Here is an 18,846-nt window from a genome sequence, read left to right as displayed (position 1 = left end):
TGCACCTTCGTTAGCGGGCGTCAGGGTCCCGATCCTGATGTTCGCTGACGACACACTAATTATGTCAAAGACTCCTGCAGGTTTACAGCGTGCCCTAAATATATTTGATGATTTTTGTAAAGAGCATGGCCTTGAAGTAAACGTGGGCAAGACGAAGTTAATGGTCTTTTCCCCGCGCCATAAAGCCCACCCTAGGGTATTTTTGAACAACATCAAGCTAGAGGTGGTTAGCGAATTCACATACCTAGGGGTCCAAATAACAGATGGCTTGGGCTGGTCACATCATCTGGAAAAAACGGCATTAAAACACCAGCAAATCTCGGGGGCACTGAGGGGGGAACATAGGAAATCCAAAACTAAACCCATAAAGCCTGTCCTTATAGTGTATGACGCAAAGGCTCTAGGTGCGGCCCTATATGGGGCAGAGTTGTGGGCCTGGGAAAACCTATCTACTTTACAGACATCAGAGAACAGGTTTTTTAAAAGGAATCACAGGTGTACCCCAGAGCACCCCCTTAATTCCACTGCGCTCCGACCTAGGCAGACGATCAATCAGTGATAGAGCACGATTGCGCCCCATTCTCTACTGGAGACGTCTTTGGACAACTCCAGAGATTAAGCATTACGCAGATGGATTCCTGGCAATAATTAAGGAAGACAAATTTCATAAGATCAACTGGCTAAAAAATTTAAGGGCTATGTTAATTAAATTGGGCCTTTTCAATCTGTGGGATAATCCCCAGGGAGAAGTCTTCCCAAGCAAAGAAACCCTCAACTCTCAATATTGGGATTGGGTGGATAGTAGCCTTTTGAGGGCCACGAGATCTGATTCTATGGCTGGCCGTTTTTTGGAAGTTAAAATCTGTCCAACATTGGAAAACTATTGGGACAGTATTACTGCCCCAATGGACAGGAAGTTATTTTTCCAATTAAGGTCTGGATCCCTCCCTTTAAAAATATTGACTGCAGGATGGCAGAATCTGACCTCTAAGTGTTGCCCAGTGTGCAAAGCTGCTACTGAAAGTCTAGGCTATTTTTTATTTGCCTGTGATGCTTATTCGTTACCAAGGAGGGTTTGGCTAACCCCAGTTTGCAAAAATCTTGGGACACGACGTAGTGTAGTGGCTATGAGAATTCTATGTACATCCACTGACGAGTCGATTGCTCTAGGTGTGGCCAAATAATTGGGGTGGGTTTGGTCCATCAGGAGGAGGTCGATAGGTAGGGTTACTAATGTAGTTTACTAATGTAATTTTAATGTGATTTTAATGTAACTTGTTTTTTATTTGTGTACAAAATTTGTCTTACATAGTATCGTATTTGCTTGCACAACTGTTTTTAGAAATTGTATTTGTATATGTATATTGATGAATGTACTAGTTGTTTTATTTGTATTGTATTTGATTATATGTTGTGCTTTTATGAGAAGTTATCTCGAATAAAGCTTATACTACTAAAAAAAATATATATATATATTGCCCCGGGAAAGGCTGCTGGCCCGGATGGCTTGCCTGGTGATCTTTTACTACATGACCCGACTGTGGTGATATGTATTGCGTAATATGGAACCTCTCCATGTCACTGAGAATGTTCCTCTTGTGGTGTTCTCTGAGAGACAGTTTGCTCTTGCTTCCTCCTGCCTGCTGGGACGGCTCTCCCTTCCTTCAAATAAACTCCTTCTCCAGAATACTTCTCCTGTGTGTTGGTGCCACCATTTCACTGGCGACAGAGGACGGGATCTACTCTACAATCCCTCAGACTCATCAAGAAGAAGAACTTTCCTCCTGCTCCGTTTTTTTTTCTCACACCGACACCCCAACTGACAACGCCAAGTTACACAACGCAAAACCGTGAGTACCTTCTTTGATCTTTACTACGAGGATCCGTTCGGGAGAGCCGTACCCAATTAACTAACTTTAACAACACCAACCAGCATCTCACGATCTACTGCTTCTCACTTGCAACATCCACCTCCAAAAAAAAAAAAAAAAGGGGAAAACCTGACCTGTCCTGCTTATCCCCTCTAACGGATTTCCGCTCTAGAACAATACCAAAGAAATATTTCAGGGAAAATTACCGGATGGGCTATCTTCCTCACCGTATTTCACGGAGCTGAAGAGATCTTTCACTGACGCTGCCTCCATCATTGTGATGACGTGGCCAAACCTTGAATGAGCCACGTGACTGCCTCCCGTGCATTCCCAACCAATTACATGCACATCCTAGCGCAGTGACGTATGACGACTTCTAATCTCCATAACAACTGACTTCAACAACAGCTGGCAGCGCTTAACAGTCACATACGCCAGCGCTCATCCGAAACTTATCCAATTCCCTAGTTTTTGTTATTATCGAAAATCACACGCACCAAGTTAACATTTGCGCTGTTTACGCTTTCAATCGACATTCGAATTGCTCATCATACCAAATAACTTCTGTAACGCTGCGCTGACACACACAGCATCCACACGTGTTTGTCAAATATTCCTTTTTCACAATATGAGCGTGCAGTGTTGACTTATTTGAACAAATTTACTCGCTTTCACGGCAGACACAGAAAAGACAGACAACGCATATTTTTGGAAAAGAATTGCATTACATCTGGATTACTTATATTATTCATAAAGCAACTTTAACCTACTTATCACTTTTATATCCATCACAAGATGCAGAGTGTTACTCCACCTTCACCATTTTTACAAATACCTGGTGATCCCCCATTAGAATGGAAGTTATGGATTAGATCTTTCATGGCCTACTTAGGCGCTATCGATGGCCAGAGGTATAGACCAGAAAGAAAGAAGAACCTTATGTATTATCATTTGGGGGTCGAAGGTCAAAACGTTTTTGACCATTTACCTCAATATGATCCACCTGAAGGTCAAGATCCTGATGACTTTGAAATAGCCTTAGCAAAACCATAAAAATACTTTACTAAAACTAAGAATTTGGTTGTACATATATATAAGTTTTTCACAAGAACGCAAAAAAGTGATGAAAATATTGATACCTTTATAACTGCTTTAAAAATGCTAGCCGCAAATTGCGAATTTGACAATTTCACGTCACAACTCATTAGGGATCAACTTGTTGCTAGATGCTATTGCAAAGAAATCCAAAAGAAGTTACTTACGTGCAAAGATCCCACTTTAGATAAAGCAGTTGACATAGCGAAAAGTATAGAAACCTCCATGGATGATGTAAAACAACTGGAAACAGCCTTGTCCAACACCACTGTGTCCGGCGCTGTTTCTAGTACTCCCACAACTAAAATTCCTTTTGTGCCACGTGGTAATTTCAGAAGACCTAATATATCTAGGGGTGGCAGATTCAGACAATTTGAATCTAGAATGTTTTGTTATAGGTGTGGTTCTTCCTTTCATGTTTCTTCTTTTAAAAATTGCCCTGCCATCAATCAACAATGTGGTCAATGTGGTAAAATGGGACATTTTGCTAAGATATGCATGAGAGGCAGGAGAGGAAGTGTAAGGGGAAATATTCGATGTGTCATTAATGACGATGGTACTTATGATAATGATAACTATTTTTCAAACGAGAATGATCTTTCACATGAGGATGTCATGATTCAAGAATATGTTGTGGTAGTCAAAGATTCCCATGGTAAAAGAGATCCTCAACATATCTCTGATCCCGAGGTTGATGTTGTCATTGAGAAAGATCATGTTTTATTGCTAGTTGACACTGGCGCACGCATCACCATCATATCACAAGATAAGTACGTCAAGTTTTGGTCCGATAAAAGTTTACTGCCCCCGGATATTCTTACTGTAGCATTTGAAGGTAGCAGAATTAATTTACTCGGATATTTCTGGGCTAATATCAATGTTTTGGGAGTAACCATCAAAGGGAAAGTATATGTGGCCAAAAAAGGAATTAATGTTCTTGGTCTTATCCATCAGGCTGAAATTGGTTTAACTATTAAACCAGGACTAGCTAATCCAGTATTCATTGACAAACAGATTGGAGAAGATATTTCCACTACTATAATATCTAACTCTACGTCCGGTACTCATGTTCACAATGATTGGGAACAAAAATTTAGCAAAATTTTTGAGGATCGCCTTGGTAAAATCACCGACTTTCAGCATTCCATCAGAGTTAAAGACAATGTCATTCCCACCAAGCATAAATTACGTAATGTTCCTTTGAGCATCAGAAGTGATCTATCCAAGCATTTGAAAACTCTGTGTGATCAAGGGATCATTGAAAAAGTTGAATCCACCCTATGGCTTTCCCCCATTGTCTTAGCCAAGAAGAGGTCTGGCGATTTGAGAATGTGTGTTGATTTACGCACCCTCAATGAAGCCATTTGGGCCGATGGGTTTCCTCTACCACGAATTGAAGACCTCATTGCCAAAGTGGGGTCATCTTCGTGGTTTACGAAGCTTGATCTCAAAGCTGCCTATCACCAAGTAGAGTTGCACCCTCAATCCAGACATCTCACTGCCTTTGTCACTCCAGATGGTGTTTTCCAATTCTGTCGTCTTCCTTTTGGACTGGCGTCAGCGGCAGCAGTCTTTCAGAGACTCATGTCAGAAATGTTTGCTCACAATTCCAACGTAGTTGTTTTTCAAGATGACATCCTCATCTTTTCCAATACAGAGAGTGAGCACGACCAAGCTATTAGTGAAGTTTTTGAAGTACTCCAGAACAGAGGTTTAACACTGCAGAAGAGTAAGTGTATTTTCAAAACCAAAGAAATTGAGTACCTAGGGCATATTATTTCGGAAAAAGGTATTAAACCGAGACCAGGTCTAGTTAAGAGCATTATTGAAGCACCAGCTCCACAAAATAGAGAACAACTCTTATCCTTTCTCGGTTTGTGTGAATTTTATGCAAAATTTATGAAAGATTTTGCGAAAAGCACTGAGTGCTTCAGGTCCTTGTTGAAAAAGGGAGCTGTTTTTGTTTGGTCAGAAGAATGTAAAAAAGGTTTTCAGGTTATCAAAGATCACACACTTTCTGCTCCAGCTCTACAAGCATTTGTTGAAGTTAGACAAACTTTTGTCACAGTTGATGCATGTGAGTATGGATTAGGTGCAGTTCTTTCTCAATATTCTGGAGGGAAAGAGTACACAGTAGGATTTGCTTCTCGCACTCTCCGTCCCATTGAACGGAAGTATTCCGTCATTGAAAAAGAACTTTTAGCTTGCACGTGGAGTGTGGAAAAATGTAAATCATACCTATGGGGTAGGTCATTTGTTCTCAAAACGGATCATCGACCATTGGTCGGTATTTTAAATGGAAGAAATGTCAAACGTACGACAGCTCGTTTAGCTAGATTGTCAACAAAATTATTAGAATACACCTTTAGTGTAGAATACATACCAGGGGGAAGAAACTGCAGGGCAGACTGCCTTTCTAGGCTTCCCATTCCCATTCCCGATAATGATGAGCAAGATTGGGAGACTGAGGTAGAGGAGTGTTTTGTAGCTAATCCTCTGATATGTGTTCTAAATATGCAAAGCCTGGAAAGAAGGTTTCTCACAACATCCAGGTTGGAGATTGGATCAGGGTTAAGAATCCTGTTTCAGTTAGAAAGGGTCTTTCTAAGTTTTCAGATTCTCAGCAAGTGGTGGATACTCGTAAGAATGCTGTTAAATTGACCAATGGCAATTGGTGGTGCACTTCTCAGATTGCCAAAGATCCCTCTGGCTCTCCTAATAGTGTGAGTTTCAAGAACGTTTCAGAGGGGAATGAGGTTAGGAAAAGTACCAGAGTTTCTGTCAGACCTAGCAAACTACGAGATTATGTTTAATTCTCTTGTATTTTTCTTGTGATTCTTCATGTGTTACATTTTCCTCTTATTGTATTTATTGTTTGCTGTTCTTCTTGTTAAAGAGGGGAGGTGTGGTGATATGTATTGCGTAATATGGAACCACTCCATGTCACTGAGAATGTTCCTCTTGTGGTGTTCTCTGAGAGACAGTTTGCTCTTGCTTCCTCCTGCCTGCTGGGACGGCTCTCCCTTCCTTCAAATAAACTCCTTCTCCAGAATACTTCTCCTGTGTGTTGGTGCCACCATTTCACCGACCCTATGGGCTAATCTTATTCTTCCGCTAGTGAATTTCCTGACCCAGGGCTACCCAGTCCCTGAGTCATGGAAAGGAGCAGAAGTGGTCACGATATATAAAAAGGGGGCCAGAGGGGACCCTGCCAATTATAGACCAATCAGTCTGATTGATGTAATTCAGAAGGTGGTTGGCAGGGTCCTCACATCCAGAACGGTGACATGGTTGGAGGAGGGTGATATTCTAACACACCTACAAGCGGGTTTTAGAAAGAAGGTCGGCACAATAGACCAAGTCTTCCGGTTCACTGCGATTTACTGGAAGACTGTTTCTGTCGGCGAAAGGGTCATTATATTTGGCGCTTATAGACCTGAAAACCGCCTTCGACCTTGTCCCACGCACTAAATTATGACAAGTACTCCACGACATGGGTTACCCACGCTACCTCCTTGAGCTGGTTAAAAGATTGCATGATGGCACCTATGCAAGGATTAGATGGGGGAGCGAGGGCCAATTAACTGACAAAATACCAGTGAACAGGGGGGTCCGTCAGGGTTGCGTGATGGCTCCCACTTTGTTCTCCCTTTTCATAAATGGGGTGGCAGGCCATTTGAGGGAGGACCCTGTGGATGCTCCCACCCTGGCAGGTGAAAAAATATCGACCCTCCTTTTTGCGGACGACACCCTCCTCATGCCCAAAACCCCCTCTGGTCTTCAAAAACTTTTGACCAAGTTTGATACTTTCTGTGAGGAACGCGGGTTAACAATCAATACCACAAAACTAAACTAATGGTACTGTCCCAAGCAAAGAGACCTAGGAAGATTAATGTTGCACTTAATGTATGTTCATTGGAGGGGGTTGATGCATTTGATTATCTGGGAGTAAGGGTGAACCGGAGAATGAAGTGGGACTCCCATCTAGCAAAAATGCACCTGAATTTGAAAAGGGCTACGGGAGCCATTTCCAGAGAACACCGAGCCTCCGCAAGTAGGCCCATCGCCCCTGCCCTTGCCATCTATGAGGGGAAAGCATTGGCTGCAACAACATATGGGTCAGAACTATGGGGCTTTGACAATATTACAGAACTAACGAAAACCGAAAATACGTTTTTAAGAGACTTGGTGGGCCTCCCAGTCTCTACCCCTTTGAAACCACTGCTTCAGGACATGGGCCGTCGTGCAATTAAAGACATTGTCACCCTTCGACCACTACTATATTGGGTGCGACTGAGAAGGACACCACCCCCGAAAGATTCCATAAAAAAAATATACTGGGAATGGGTTCAAGCCAAGGAGCTTGAAAAATCAAATTGGGGGGTTTTAACTGATCAAATCTTAGAGCACAAGCCGGTGAGGAAGCTTGAACCCTTTCTCGATGTTATTAAAGCACCTAGAGACAGAGCCTTGTTCTTAAAATTTAGATATGGAACACTTCCCCTGAACACTTTTACCAGGCTTGGAAGTCCTCTCTGTCCAACCACTCTAGCTGTCCTGGATGTGTAAATCCCAATGAGTCCCTAGCACACTTTTTATTTGCCTGTGGAGCATATAGTGGACCGAGGAGAAGGTGGCTAAAGCCAGTGTGCAGAGAACTAGGAGTCAGGCACTATGCGACGGCACTCCACATATTGGTAACGGACACAACATCTTTGATGTTTTTTTGCGGAGTTGCCAAGTTTTTGGGAAAGGCCTAGCAGATACATTCAAGACTGATAAAATCGAGAATGGGGTAGGAAACTGTGTATTATAATGCCCCAGAATATCACAGTTTTTCTGTTTTAGGACTTTATTTAATCTATCTTTTAACTGTATATTGTCTTCATTTGCTCTAGAAAGGATTTCTCTATTTTTAAAGTTTTTACACTCCTTTTAACAATGAACTGTATTTACTTTTATGATAAAGTTTATTTTATCGAAATAAAGTATTACAACAACAATAAGTCTTTGATGAACATCTAATAATGTTGACGCGTATTGCTTTTTGGTGTCTTTGTATCGTCTTGTTTGATGTTCTTCAATTCTTCAATGGAAATCATCTGTAAAATAATGCAGTAATTAAGAAACATTTTAGGTAATCATTTAAAAAGAACAATTTGTAAAGGTAACAAACGAATGTATTTATTCAAATAGCTATCCATATTGGTTTGTGATCACTATAATATGATTCTAATGTGCCGTAATTTGTAAGATGTACATTTGTAAAAATGTGGTCTAGCAAAGAGTTGCGGTCTGTTGTAGGTGTGTTTATTTTTTGTTCGCAATTAAAATGTGTTTTCATGTAACTTAATAGCAATTTGGTATTGTGTGTCGATTGTTGTAAATCAGTATTAAAAACACCCATTATGACATATTTATGATTTGGGTATGCATTCAATGTAGTAGTTAAAATTGTTAACAATCCCCATACTAGATAACCCAGAATTCCCCCCGGGCAATGACACAGGCGCATTCTCACAATGGCGAGGTACTGCGTGTCGCTCTGCTGGCAACCTTTTCGATCTACGAGGATTTCTTCCTTTCGCAGACATCAAACAAGGGTACGAAATAGAGAATCCTCACCTTTTCCAATACTTCCAACTTAGACATTGGCTCACTGACCCAGCCATCGCCACCATGGTGGGTCGCCCAATGACGACCTTTGAAAAATGGTTACTAACCAAAGACACAGACAAACACCTCATTTCAGAAATTTACAAAATGCTCACACCACCACACACTCCAGATAAAACACCAGGTCAGAGGCACTGGGAGGCGGAATTAGGTAGGACATTAACAGCTAAAGAATGGCGCTCCGTATACTATAGGGCTTCGCACACCACACGTAATACAGCGGCAAGGGAAACGGCAGTGAAACTGGCTATGTACTGGCACCTCACCCCGGTCTGGCTTCACAAAGGGAATCCATCGCGCAGCGAGCTTTGCTGGAGGGGCTGCCGAGAACGAGGCACTCTAACCCATCTCCTTTGGGACTGTCAAGAAATTCGGAGCTACTGGGAGATGGTGCTGAATGACATTGATTCTACCTTTGAGACTGAACTCCCAAGATTCCCTGCTTATGCTTTACTGGGACTCCCCAATGCCTTAACCTTCCCTTTGAAATCACTACGGGGTCGTCAAATGGGGATCACCATACAGGCAGCCACGCAACATATCCTATCATTATGGGGCTCGACCACTAAACCCACGCACACGGGGTGGCTACACAAGCTTTGGTTCACCCTTGGGATGGAACGCATACAGGCCACACTTACCAACTCTATCGATGCATTTCAAAAAACGTGGCTTCCACTGTTGTCCCTCTTGTCCAAAGACTTCAATGAAGTCACATGTCCTAAATATCTTAGGATTGTACGCCTCACTGACTCCGCACATGACTCTCTATGACTTCTCGGCCACTCGCACTAATCCTCACTGGCCCGCTTATCGATTCTCTGCTACCAAATGGCACACTGGTTGGGGGGGGGGAGGGGGTACCGGGACCGAGTTGGGAGGGGGGTTTTGGTTATTGATGTTTTTATTATCTCGCCTTCTTGCAATGCCTGACACTTGCATCTATGATATCGTATTATCCCTTTGGCATATGTACTCCGCTTTGCCTTTCAATCTCAGGGAAGACATGCTTGTCTGTCCCGTCCGCTGTATATGCCTACTGCCTCTATCACTTGTCATGATGTCTTCTTTTACTTTTGCTGGTAAAATCAATAAAACACATTTGAAACTAAAATTGTTAACAATGCTTGTATTGCAACTTTGGGCGGTTTGTATATAAATACTATCAGATAGTCTGTGTTGTTGATAGTTTGTGTGAATTGCAAAATGTCAATTTGTTGTTGAGTTGTAAATATGGGATGTATTATATGTTGTTTGTTGTAATATATAGCAATTCCATGTTTTGTATGTTTGTTATAAAATTTGTCAAGTACCATACAATTATAATGATCAATACTATACGTCTTGTAAGGTGTTTTGTGTGTAATATTGATTTCAGTTAAGCATAATATGTTAGCATTTAATATATTAGTATCAGCTTTTATTGTTTTGAAATGTTTTTATGATGACCTTATGTTATGTGCTATAATTGTGAAACATTTGTTATATTGTTGTATTCGTGTTATAGATATTTCTAACAACATATATGTTTTTTAAGCGGAACATTTCTTCATGGACTTTTGAGTGTGTTAATATTTTACTTTCATTAAAAAAATGTATGTATATGTTTTTTAAAGATTTTGCTCTGCTGATTGCTACATAATGTAAGTGATGTGTTTTGCTGTTATTGAAATGTATATATTATGGTTCTATTGTTTCACCTTGTGTTCTATGTATAGTGCGTGCAGATGATTGGCGTAATGGAAATCGTTTCCGTATAATTGTTATACATTTTTTGCTATATTGAAAATGACGAGAAATTGGTAATATTGGTGTCCAACTATGAGAAATATTTGTATGGTATAGGTGTTTGTTTTGTTGTCTTGTCTGTGTACCTATTTTGTGATTGTCAAAATTTACCCAAATAACAATTGGAATATCATTTGTATTATCTACATATTCAACTATTCCTGTTGCACCATTAGTTAAACCATCATTAACATTAATATTAGAGGTTAGATCATAACGTAATTTAATGGCAATATGTAATATCTTTGGCAAGCCCATTGTTTGTGTTGAGTTTGTAGGTAATCTTTCTATTATTGCTTCTTTTACTTCTGCACTTAGGTCTGCTGCTACTGTATCGATTGCTACTGTTGTATACATTGGATAGTGTTTTATGTGTTGCATTAAAACATTGTTATTTACTTCATTAACTTCTTTGTTTGTAGACATTATATATGGTATAGATTCTATTATACTTGAGTCAGGCTCTATTTGGCGAGCTTTTAAGTTATCTACATCATCATTTGTATGCTCACCTATTCTTAGTCTATTAAGCATTTGTGCAAATGGTAAATCATTTATTTGTCTCATAATTTTTGTGAGTTCATATCATTTAAAATGTGTTTGCCATAAGTTTGTACTCAATGGTCCATACATCTGTTTTGAGTTTTCAAATATATATGTATCAAAAACTGGTTTTACTTGGTAAAAGTCTCCAAAAGCTAATATAGATATCCCTCCAAAAGGCTTGTCTGAAGCTTTTATTTCTTGCATTCTGTTGTGTATAAAGGTGAACATATTTGCACCTACCATTGAAATTTCATCTATTATCAATACTTTTAAAAGCATTAGTTTACTTTGTAGTGCACTTCTGTTTTCATGTGTTAATTGTTTATATGTTAAAGTTTGAGAGACTGGGATTTTAAATGTACTATGTAATGTTTGTCCATTTATATTATGTGCTGCTTTTCCTGTTGGTGCTGTAAGTAATATATAAATGTTGTCAGGATTTTCCCCTGCTTTAGTATTGAAGTATCTTAGAAAAGTTTGATAAAGTGCAGTTATGAGAAAACTTTTGCCTACTCCTGCACCACCAGTACAAAAAGTAAAGAAAGCCGTTGTTTGTGTTTTCAGCCAATTCAAATGGTGATATACATAATTTAGTTGTTCAGATGTTAAATTCTGCATAATACTATTGTATTCTTCTTGTAGTAGTAAATTGTTTACCAATAATTCTTCTTCTGTAATACTTCTAATTCCTAAATCTAGTGCTAGGTCATATTGTGCATCTTGTTGATAATCTTGTGTGTTAATTTCTTTGTCATCTATTGATATTGCTGCTGTAGGTGATGCTGGTGGTGTTAGCATATTGTCATCATTATGTGTTTCTTTATCATTATGTTTTACTTATTATATAAGTAATAGTTTTTATCGGCTTCTGTTTGTACTTGTAAGTATCTTTCATAGTATGTATTTTTTTGTGAAATTATATTACTCTCTATCCTCCATGGGTAGTAAAGCGTTAGTAATTCTCTGTAATAATTTTCGGGATCATTAACTTTATCAAACTTGCGATAGCGTATTATTTTGTTTTTTTTAAGACGAGTGTATATTTTGCTGTTTGTGTTAGTAACTGATTCACCTATTGGAAGTTCTTTGTCATCTGAGCTATAAACATTAGTTTCTAAAAGTAAATCATCATAGGTGCTTTGCACTTTCTTCTTGTTAGTTTTTTGTGTTGAATCATATTTAGATGCATAATCAGCTAAAGTACATTGTTCTAATGTTATTGGACGCTTGCTATACTTATTAATTACATTGTCAAATTGTACTTTTGTTGATGTTTCTGGCATCATATTTATTGTCTTTATGTCTTTCATTAAGTATGTTCGTTTGTCTGGTATACTTGTATTGATAAATACAAATTATCTAGAACTTTTCCTTAATGGCATTTGCAATATAAGGTAAGCAGCCTCTTGTGCACTAACTTCTGTGCAATTTAAAAATGTATTGCCAATGTGCTTTAATTGTTCTTTAATGTTGACATTATGGCAAACTTCTTTTGCAGCTTGTGCTATTATTTTACTTAGCCCTCGCTGAGATTTACTAATATATGACACAATATATACAGCACAAGCATATGCATCTAGAACATACTGTATATCTATGTTAGCTTGCCATGCTTGTAAAATTATTCTATTGTAATTATTGATAAAACATTCAGCAGGTGTTCTTTTCAAAACAATAGTTGTTTTGTTTATTTGTAAGTGTATGCATTCTATATATTGTTCCTCAGTTAATTGCATATATGCTGTAAAAACTCTTCATATGTGTAACTTGGAAAATGTTCTGTATTCATTGTCGAATGAATGATATCTATGGGTTGCTTTAAGATAGTATCTGTTTTGTCTAATTGAAATGGCTTTAATATCATAGTACATGCCATAGGATATTTGGGGTATTGATATTTGCATGTTCTTTTATGTTTAATGCGACAATTTTTAGTATGGCCGTGTTTTTGTAATGGATGTAAACATTCTAAAGATGTGTGTTCTGCCTTGTTACATGTTATGTGTTTGTTAATAAAACTAATAACTTTGTCTATGCTATACTGTGGTGCATTATCAATCCATAGCAATGCATGTATATGTGGTGATCCTCTTTGTTGAAATTCAACTCTGTAAAAGTAATCTGTTACTTTACCTATCCGGTTAGTTTTGTGCAATAAAATACAGTTAAATAATTTCCTTACTTGATAATCAAAGTGTCGTGCACATGTTATAGGGTCCTGCTGAATTAAACTGCATTTTGTTTCCCAAGACATACTTTTGAATTCTTCTCTGGTACATTCCTTTTTATTTTTTATACGTAAGAGTATATTAATAAAATGGTACCATTTTGTTTCTGCTGCTGATAAAGTTAAAAAAAAGTTGGGATACCTAATTGTCTTATCATTGCAAACAGATCTCTCTTGCAATTTTCCCAGTAGGGAGGAGAACTCCGTATTGTTTTTAATATTTTGTATCCTTCGTTGTATTGTAGTATGCTTTGTAAGTTGTCTTTTATATCTTTTACTGTAATACCTTTGCCGTTAGTAAAATGTTTTCTAAGTGATATAAATATTTTGTCTTGTATTTGTTTAATTTGCAATTTTTTCAATTTGAAAAACATATTTGTTATACTATTAGCTACTCTTTTGTCATAACTTCTTAATTCACATTTACATATTGTACTATAATGTACTGGTATATGTCTATCTTCATTAGCTGCTCTTCGTTTCCCACAAAATATTGTTGGGAATGCTAAATATTCAGAATCTTTATCTTCATATAATCCACGTGGTGTATTATGTTCAGCAGGAGCTAAATTTAATACATTGATGTTATCTGCTGTAATTGTTTCATTTGTTAATAATGTGTCTAAATTGCCTACAGGTATGTCATCTGTACTACTCGAAGTATTATTTGTTTCAGAAGTATTTGTACTAGTAGTTGTCAGGTATGGTGTATATTCCCAATCTGGATTTATGGTTACTCCAAATTCTTTAAACAAATCACTATTGCAAGCTAACTATAAAGCCGCATTTTTTACTATGTTAGGTCTTACATTTTCATAATGTGTGTAGGATTTATAACGTAACCTTCTCTTTAATTTAATAGGTATTGTCATACTATCACTTATTTGTCTTGGTAATATTGTAATAGTTGTCATAACATCAGCTGGAACATTAACAACAGCACCTATTAATGCTTTCTGAAATCCACGTGGCAGTGTTCTAATTTGCAAAAAAGGTATTCTTGGAGATATTAATCTTTCTTCTAAATCATACAAATATAGTTCAGATGGTATATCAGGAAAACTCATTCCATTATAAACTGAACATGGTGGTATTTTGTTTTTACTTATGTATTGATAGCATGTATTACATATATAATGTGTTTGATGATAACTAATGTTACATAACATGAAAGTTTTGTTTTTAGTAATATTACAGATATCTCTAACTGTTTGCTTGTGCCACATTTGGTTACAAATAGTACATATATATTCTGGCCCATACTGTATTTGATTATGAAAGTCATCTATTATAGGTATTTCTAATAATATATTAGCATCTATATTTTGTGTGGCACCTGTATTACGATTTTCAATGGAAGTATCATTTATTTTTTGTTGGCTTTTAATAGGTGCTTTAGTTTGAGAGTCTTTAATTATTATATTAGGTAATATGCTACTTTTAATGATTTTTGTTAGTTGTACATTGCTATCACTTTCTATGTCACTAAATTTTTTTTCAATATTTGCAGGCATAAGAGCTATAATCAGAGTGGATGATTTCTCACTATAATGTATATGCATTTGTTTAGGTGTTTCTACGTTTTTGTTTTAAGCTAATCTTTTTTGGGCTTTTTTAAATGAAGTTCTAAGAATTGCAGTTACAGTGAAGGGTATTATTTTGAGTATTATTAAATTATCATTAAGTGGTAGTATTTTATTTGCAAGCATTGTTATGTATCGGAAGAAATTTGCATATGTTTTTGTGAGTATAACCATTGCTGTACAATCACTATGTGATTTTTGCTTAATTTGGGCTGTATATGAATAGTAAATAAAATAGTTGTCATTAGTTTTAGTAATGACAATTAGAAAATGCATTTAAAGATATTATGACAGTCATGTATAGCTAATGGATTTTTCAAAGCTAATGTTATGTTTACTTCTAATGTATTATTCTTTAACATGTTATGTATCAGTTGCATTTGCATCTGAATTGAATATATTATATTATTGTATTTAATGTAATTAGGTATATCTTCAATGTTCATGTTTTGTTTGTGATAGAAAGGTATCATGTCCATATACATTGTTTTGCCAAGTTGCATTATATTATGCATATCTTGTACAGTCCATTTTTCTATATTTGTAATTTTACTATAAAGAATAGCAAATATAAGATTGCAAATATATATGTTATCTATTTGGTTTTCTTGCAATTGTGTATCTATAATGTTAATTACATACATCTGTGACGAAATGCACACCGTATTTTATCCTATTTAATGAAAATCGCTTTTTCTTTTTCCTGGAATTTCTCTCTCTTTGCGTGCAGCCCGAGAATTGTGGTCAATTACATACATCTGTGACGAAATGCACGCAAAGAGAGAGAAATTCCAGGAAAAAGAAAAAGCGATTTTCATTAAACAGGATAAAATACGGTGTGCATTTCGTCACAGATGTATGTAATTGATTTAGGTTGCCTACCGGACATGTTGCACCCATCATGGTTCATTAAAAATTCTCAGAACAACCACATGTAAGACATATGGACATCTGGTTTTGAAATCCGCATTATTAAAGGACATGGATACTCGTGATTTATGCTCGGATCAGCACTGCGAAATGATATTTTGATTGTTCATTGTTTTAACGTTATGTCATGCAACCATGCGTCATAGTTCTAATTGAGCGTGTACTATACATTCTAGGGTGGGCGGTGTATTTGACTTGTCAACTTTCAAGTATTAGCAGTACGATTCAGTGTATCGACATCAACACAGCCACTAATAGCGGGGAGGCATGTTGGGAGATGTAGTTTGGCTAAACAAGGGTGCCTCATAATTGGTTGAATCAGGGGGTGGAGTGTATTATGACCTGTATAAAAAGCTAGTAATGGGAGTCAGAGGGATGAGACGGTGAAGTAAGGAAGGAAGGAAAATGGTGGAATGCTTTGAAAATGTTAAAATGTAGGTACGGAGAGAAGAGTTGATTAAGGGGTCATGAGACAACTTTGAATTAGGGTAACCAACTAGTAAAGAGTTTGTTGAAGGTTTTACGCTGAAGTGGGGGTTAATACCCTTTTGTTAAAATATCTAACAACGTACTGCACTAGTAGAGGGAAACCGTTTAATAAGGGCTGGGGCTTAACAGACATGGGAAACGTTTTTATGTACAGTGAATTTTAACATTGAGTTTCACGTGGTAATGATGTTGCTTTAAATATTTGCAGTTAATCCCTGACAAAGGGCTGAGAAAGAGCCCGAAATGCATTGGATGAAGGATGTTTATTTGAATGTATCCGCCGTGCTGCGGGAAAAAAAGGCCTGCTTGGCAAACTGCAGTACTTGAAAAAATGGAAAGGCATTTACGTGTCTTATATGTGATTGTTGTTTCACGTTTGAAATACTCTAAACATTGGAGGAATGAATAAATATACGGATTCAAAAGGATCTAACTGAGTCATCGTTTGTTTAAAAAGCAACCCGCTGTGCGTCCGTGAAGGAGTGGTAAACACGCTCCATTCTTGACAGTATCTATAATGTTAAAATTTACTTCTATTAATATGTCACTATTTGTATGTTTACTATTAAGAACGCTTGTTTCATTTGCATCTAATTCATGTACTGCAGATTGTTGTATTGCATTTTTGTCACGACTTTCTTCATTATGAATTTCAGTGTTATGATTGCTAATATCTGTTAGTATATTTGTTGTTAATGCCTTCTCTATAATTATGTTTTGTTTACTGTTTTTCTTTTTAACTACTTTCTGGTCACATATTGTGACATTGTGCAGGTGTTCAGTAAATGGAAAGTCTTGGGTAATTACGCTTGCCTATGTTTGCTTGCCTATATTTGTAGTTTGTATTATATTTTTTTCTAACAGTGTGCTACTTTTAATTTTTTTATGAGCTTTATAATTAATTTTATTTGCATTATGTCTTCTTTTATCTGTTTTTGTTTGTGTAACAGTTTCAGGTACTTTATTTAATAATGAACTTCCTACTTGTGTATATGTACTGGTATTAGTCTGTCTTTCATGTAACTTGGATGTTGATGCTTCTCCAGTTTCGCTACTATTGCTATTTGGCTGTGCAAAAATGTTTGTGCTATGTACAAAAAAAGTTGCCTTTTTTTGTGTCTTTGTGCTCTAATTGTAAAGCTTTTTGAAATGATTTTGTTTGTATTTTTCTAACATTGATTGGCGTTAATTCAAATTGGACATCTACTGCGTTAATTAGTTTTATGCAATTTGCTAAACTGTTAACATAATGTATTACAAATTGAAAAGTTTTTTTTTGTAGCACTACACATGTGCCATTTGGATGTGGCCTCCCAGTGTTATCTCGACTATGTGAATCAAAAATAAAATAGCTATCGTCATTTTTAAAGATAGAAATAACATACATATCCATGCAAAGTAAGACTCCAGAATGTGTTATTGATACATTTAATGCTTCCTGTATGTCTGGATATAATAAATCAAAACGTGTAAATATGTTACCATAGTAAGGTTGCCCAAGTCTAATTGAATATACATCATTTCCATGTGTGATATATTTTGGTAGATCAGGATGCATAAAATCTTGTTTATTAATAGAGTGCATTTGTATATATAATGCATCTCCAAGGTCCATTATATAATGTAAATCTTCTGCATCCCATATATGTGCTACTTTATTGTGGTTGTGAATAATAGCAACATACTATTTGGTAAGCATTGTTTACCTCTTGAATTTGTTGAAAAATATTCATGTCCTTGATGGTATTGAGCTTGTATGACGTTATGCATTTTAATATGTTTATATAAGATACTGTATTAAAGTATTACTCCTTAATTGTACTTGTTAAGTGTATCAATATTACTTTTTATATGTAATTTTGTAAGTGTTAATGCATATAGGTATGTGTACGATATATTAATGTTGTATTGTAATATGCATTAAAAGTAATGTGTTACTAGTACTGTGTGTTATATAGTATGGCTAACATAAAATAGCAAAAGCAACTCAAGAATGTATATATATATAATGACTTGTAAATGACATTCATTTATTATAATAAAAGTTGTTTACCTTGTTGGTAGCTTCTTCTGTTTGAAGAACCTGTAAGACAAATGAATGTGTCATTAAAGTTTTTGTTTATACGTGTATTTATATAATTTGTTGTTATACAGCAACATACAGTACAACATGCATGTATAAAGAAATTGTGCAACAAATTGGTGATGCAGTGGAGAGCATGTGGACAGTGCTATACTGATATAACTAAGAGAGCATGCATACTGCTATCTAGAAAGAGCTTAGAGCGCACAGACAGCGCTATGATAGAACTTAATTGCATGTATAGCGTTACATTGATAGGATTACAGTGCATGAACAGCACTACATCGATAGAGCTTAGAATACATGTATAGCAATATGATAAAACTGAGAGCATGTGTAGAGCAGTATAATGATATGGCAGACAGGGCATGTACAGTGCTATTAAAATACAGGTAGGAGTGTACAGACAGTGCTATAATAGAACTTAGAGTGCATGTACACTAGAGTGTACAAATAAAGTATGTGAGAGAGTGCAAGCAAAAGAATGAGAGTGAGAGAGTATGAGATGTAGAAGAAACTAGATAGAATATGAGTGTAGTAGTGGAGAGAGAGTGATAG

General features: G+C 36.7%; 1 long non-coding RNA gene across 2 annotated transcripts in view; it reads right to left on the bottom strand.

Moving 5' to 3' along the window:
* Positions 1–18,846, bottom strand: part of LOC144762838 (uncharacterized) — a 65,563-nt gene that overhangs the window by 8,747 nt on the left and 37,970 nt on the right. The window contains exons 3-4 of one of the 2 annotated variants that reach the window (XR_013596150.1): positions 18,259–18,288; positions 7,975–8,068 (exon numbers count right to left, since the gene is read on the bottom strand). The exons of the other annotated variant lie outside the window; for it this stretch is intronic. This is a non-coding gene — a long non-coding RNA (uncharacterized LOC144762838). Of the gene's footprint in view, positions 1–7,974; positions 8,069–18,258; positions 18,289–18,846 lie in introns of those variants that run through there. 2 annotated transcript variants of the gene reach the window in all.

This window comes from Lissotriton helveticus, chromosome 6, assembly GCF_964261635.1.
Source record: "Lissotriton helveticus chromosome 6, aLisHel1.1, whole genome shotgun sequence".
Taxonomy (NCBI): Eukaryota; Metazoa; Chordata; class Amphibia; order Caudata; family Salamandridae; genus Lissotriton; species Lissotriton helveticus.
The sequence above is the reverse complement of the archived record's forward strand: the minus strand, read 5'-3'. Positions and strand labels throughout refer to the sequence as shown.